At 39.2% G+C, this 5,342-nt stretch overlaps 1 non-coding gene across 1 annotated transcript; it reads right to left on the minus strand.

Annotated features, from left to right (window-relative positions):
- Positions 1-4,988: 4,988 nt before the first annotated feature.
- On the minus strand, positions 4,989-5,095 carry LOC111722282. The gene has a single exon (XR_002771125.1). It is a non-coding gene; the product is annotated as a U6 spliceosomal RNA (small nuclear RNA).
- Between the last annotated feature and the right edge of the window lie 247 nt (positions 5,096-5,342).

Genomic DNA, 5,342 nt, shown 5'->3' on the forward strand with positions numbered 1-5,342 from the left:
GATCTTTTGTATCTCAGTGGCATCTTTACTATATCTCCTTTTTTGTTTCTGATTACAGTTATTAGTGCTATTTCCTTTCTGCTTCTAGTTAATCTGGCCAAGAGTATATCAATTTTATTAATATTTTCAAAGAACCAACCTTTTTTTAATTGTTGGGGATTCGTTGAGGGTACAAGACACCAGGTTACACTGATTGCATTTGTTAGGTAAAGTCCCTCTTACAATCATGTCTTGTCCCCAAAAGGTGTGGCACACACCAAGACCCCAGGCCCCTCCCTCCTTCCCTCTCTCTGTTCTTCCTTTCCCCACCGCTCCGGTGTTCTCTTATTTTTATGTAAAAGTTTTATACCTTTACATTTCACAATGACATCCATGGTGGGGTTTTTGTTTGTTTGTTTTTAATTGATTTTTGAATAAGATATGAGGTTTAAATCAGTTGGGGATATGTGTCAGGATTATTTGTGGGTTCTCTATTATGTTCCCTGGAACTACGTGTTTAGCCCTCCATCAATACCATACTATTTTAATTATCATATTACAGCTTTACAGTAGACTTTAAATCAAGTAGAGTGTTTCTTTCCACTTTATCCTTGTTATTGATATTATTTTTGTTATTCTAGAGTGTATGCCTTTCCATATAAATTTTATAACAAGCTTGTCTATGTCTATAACAGCCTTTCTGAAATTTTGATTGAAAATGTATTAAATCCATAGATCAATTTTCAGGGATTGACATCTCTGCTATGTTGAGTTTTCTCATCCATGAACTTCTATTTTTTAAGTCATTTTTGATTTTTTCCATCAACTATTTATAGTTTTCAACATACCATGTACAGATATTTTGTTAAGTGTATATCTCAATATTTCATTTTCCTCACAGCAATCATAAATGGTACTGTATTTTAATTCCAGTTTGCACATGTTATTATATAGAAATGTGACTGATGTTTGTGGAGCGGAATCAGTTTTTGAAGTTTCTTACGACTCAAAAATCTCCTGTAGTATTATAATATTATAACGATTTACTAGATAAGTCATTTGGCAGATATTTACTGGGAATCTTCTCTATTCCAAGAAGAATCCCAGGTGATTGGAAGAGAATATTACAAAAAATTGCTAAGTTCCTATGTGTGTACTTGAAGTGGTCACATTATAGTATGAGGATAGGGAGGGGTGGGGAAGAGAGAGAGAGTGGTTTTTTTAAAATGCTTAATGTTCCAGATGATGATAATAGTATAGATTAAAGCTATAGTGAATATATAATTTATCTTCCAAACTGGGACACTTTTGAGGATGAGAGATGGCACTAACTAAATGGCACAAAAATGAGAGGTATAAACTTAGACTTTCCCCAGCAAATGAGGCTATGTAGTCATCTTACCTAAGATCATGCTGAGTGCTCTTTGGGGTGGGGTTGCTATTGTTGATATCCTTCAGGTAAATCCTCCATAAACACAACTGCAGTTAAACAAGGTTGGGTTTATGACTTGTTGCAATGAGGGTGACACCATGCCATGGGAACAGGTGGGATATTTCAATGACAGGTTGTTGAGAAAACTTTTACTAGATTTGAGCTTGTGTTATGTCCTTTGGGGGAAGTTTCAAAGAAGTGTAGTTTTGTTCTTGTTTGGGTACTGTGAGTATGTCAAAACAATTCTGTGATTACCTTAATATTCTTTTTAAGATTTTTCAAAAAAAATTATATCTATGGTCTAAATTTTTCTTTTAGAAATAGGGTCTTGCTATGTGGCCCAATTTGGAGTTACAGTGGCTATTCACAGAAACAATCATAGCTCACTGTAACCTAGACCTCCTGGGTTCAAGCTATTCTCCTGAGTAGCTGAGACTGCAGGTGTGTACCACTAGGCCCGGCTCTTTGATGTTCTTAATAATTTTATGTGGAAAATGAAAGAAATAAAGTGAGGCTGAAGCTAAAATTGATAAAGATAGAGAAGATATTAGCATGAGCAAGAAGAATGTTTGACACTGCTCTCATTTTTCTCTGCTCAGGCATAATTACAAAGCGATCTTGGTTTTGTCTTGATCCGTCACATCAAAGAGTGGCCTTGTCTAATGTTGGTGTTCTATAAAATTATTTATATTCAAAAGGCGAATTCCATGGTCTAGCTGTGAGAGCCAGGGCAGTCAAGCTGATGCTATCTAGGAGGTTATTTTTCTTTCTTTCTATTTTCTGTAGTCAGAGACAGCCCTTCTGATAAGAGGACACTTGACCTGAAACCTGGAAGGAGGGAAGAGTGAGCCCAGGACCTGTGGGACACAAGGCCCCATGGCTGGGAGGCAGGACCTGCAAAAGCTCCAGGCTTGTGTTTGGCAAGTCTGGGAGGAGGAAAAGGCCAGCACATAGCTAGAGGGAAGTGGGTGATATGGGAGTGCTGGGGGGGGGTCCAGAAGGGGGTAGGGGTCTGGATCATGTGGGGTCTCACAGGCAATTGGAACGGCTTATGCTTTAACTTGGGTAAGAAACCTATGGATTGTTTTGAGTACAGTTGGCAAGGTAACAACCCAGAATTGTTTTTAGTAAAAAATACGTTCACCTGCAAATGGAAGACATTTATTATTATTTCTGGCAACTATGTATTCACTTAACAAACAGTTATTAATAACTACTATGTTCCAAGTGGCCACTCTAGAACACGGGTGAGAGAGCAATGTATTGGAGGGACAAGGTGCCTCCTGCCATGGAGCTCACACCAGAGTAGTTGAGAAAGGTAAAACATGAACAAATAATATTATTTCAAATAGAGATGACAGACACAACTACAACAAAAAGTAACACAGGTGATGGTAGAAAGAATTTTAGGGAGAAGGGAGTTATTTGCATGGTGTGTTCCTGGAAGAACTCCCTGAGAAACGTATCTGAACAAAATAACACTGGACCGCTACAAAGGTGTCCTTACAGCAAGTGTGGATATCCCGAGAGGGGAAAACCTGGAAAGTTTGAAAAATAATGTAAAAGCTGACGAAACTAGAGAATCGTGAAGAAGGGGCAGGTGCTAGACAGTGATGGGAAGAGCAGTTTCCTTGTAGCAAGAAGCTGCTGGACGGTTTTAAGAAGAGAAATGGCATGACCTGATGGAGGTTTTAAAGCAATCTTGCTGGCTGTAGAGCAGAGAAGGGATGGGAGGCAATGTGGTAAAAAGCTGTTGCAGTGGTTTGAGTGAGTGAGCCTGGGGCTTAGATCCAAGTCAGGTGGTAGATTTTGTGGGAGATATTTAAATTCAGGATAAATTTTGGAATTTCAACTTTCAGGTCTTATTTGTTAGATTCAGTGGTTCTCAAATGGGGTCTCGAGACAGTTTGGGTATGAAACCAGCATGCAGAGGTCAGGATGCCGCTGAACATTCTACAGTGGACAGAAGGACCCCACAGCCCCAACAGGGGTTACTAATCCCCCCAAATGTCAATAGTGCCAAGGCCGAGAAATTCTGGATTCGAAGTTGTGGGAGAGGATTGGTGATGATTCCTGGGTTTGGGGAATGGACAATGGGAGAATGGAGTTTGTTAGTCATTAATGTTGTGATGGGGGAGGGTGGGGGGTCTATCAGAGAGAATTAAGTAGCATGTGGTGGGGGGCATCATTGTAGGTATTTCTCTTGAGTTCTTGCCATTGTACTAGGTTCCTCTCTTTTTTCTTTTCTGTAAACCAGAGGGTTAGGGGCTGGAGATGAGCAATTGCAGGGTTTCTTGGTGTTTGCATTTCTGAGTTCAGCCACTTAACAGTGAGCTGGGGGCTCCACTTAGGAATGGAGGCAAGATGAACAAACCCAAGGAGAAACATGGAAAATTAAACTCTCAGGCAAGAGAATGCTACGTGTGTCCTAGGAATTCTCCTGAGATAATAATGATAATAACATAATAATGATAATCTTTCCTAAGTATTCTGCATGGTAGGTGGGGGAGGGCGGGTACCAGAAATCATTTAATTAACTGACAAATGTCTGAGGCCCTGGCCTAGGACTGGAGTAGAGACTGGGAATTTAGGGGGGGTAAGCAGTGAATGAATGAATGAATGAACAAAGAAGTAGGTGACGAGAGATGAAGTGGGCAGGGCAACTTAAACCAGATGATGGAAGATGATAAATCTGCAAGGTATCAGGAGTTTTACTGAACAATTAATTCACCTGAAAAAGTGATATTTCTATGTTTGATCTCAAATCACAATCAGAGCAAGGAAATTCTAGAAATCAGAAAATGGAAAAATAAATGAATGTTTTCTGTCTTCTGCATGGTGTTTCTAGCTTATCAAGGTAGATAGATATGTCTATTCTAAACATTAGCCCTGGCTGGTGTGCTTTGATTTCGGGCATCCAGACTTTTCAAAGCTGTCTTTTCTCAGGTGATTGGATTGGGCTTCTAACTTAAATAAATGGTGACATAGACACCATAAGATACAAGTCTGTCATTTTTGAGCTGCAGCTATATTTTTTGAGCTTTGCTATTTTCCTAAGTATTAATTCCATGATAAAAGAAATCTACGGTTACTGAGATTCCCCTTAATTCAGAGTTGTCAATGTCATGTCCCTTGACGGAAGGGAATTTGATAATCAGGAAATTGTTAAAAAGGAGTTTTGAGATCTTCTCTCGCAATTCAGAAAGGGTTGCTTACACACCGTTCCTCTTAAATATTAAGTTCTGACCGCAGAAGCCCCCAGGCCAATTTAAAAAAAAACAAAAACAAAAAAACTGCTGCGAGTTTTTCAAAGGCTGCTTTGTTTTCAGCACCATCCCTGCACCAGGGACACGTAATTCATCACATGAGTATAAAGGTGCTATATTCTGCTCAGTGTAGCTCAGCTTCCCCAGGCATATAGGAAACACATGTTTGAAATGGTTGATTCTCCTATAGGCTGCATTGCACACTCACCGCTGTTAAGCCGAGAGTTACTTACTGTGTTGAAGAAAAAGCCTGCAAGTTCTGTATCAAGGTAGTTCATGTGTCTTTCTTTCTTTCTTTCTTTCTTTTTTTTTTTAATATGGAACGCTTCACAAATTTGCATGTCATCCTTGTGCAGGGGCCATGCTAATCTTCTCTGTGTCGTTCCAATTTTAGTACATGTGCTGCCGAAGCGAGCACTCATGTGTCTTTCTATAAATAGAAAATGATAATGGAAACCACAAAAATATGTGGAGACAAGCAAAATATTACCTGACTGGGAACATATTTGAGTTATAAGAGAGATCTTTTTGGCCTTTTCCATACAGGCCAATCAAGGCTTCAAACCAATCAAGCCTTATTCAGAAAGATTACTCTCAATGCCTGTTTGAGTTGTTTTTGATTTCTGTCTAATAAGTTCTTCCCACAAGGTTTGTTTTTACTTGTC

Source organism: Otolemur garnettii, unplaced genomic scaffold (assembly GCF_000181295.1).
Source record: "Otolemur garnettii isolate 467f Iridium unplaced genomic scaffold, OtoGar3 scaffold00229, whole genome shotgun sequence".
Classification (NCBI taxonomy): domain Eukaryota; kingdom Metazoa; phylum Chordata; class Mammalia; order Primates; family Galagidae; genus Otolemur; species Otolemur garnettii.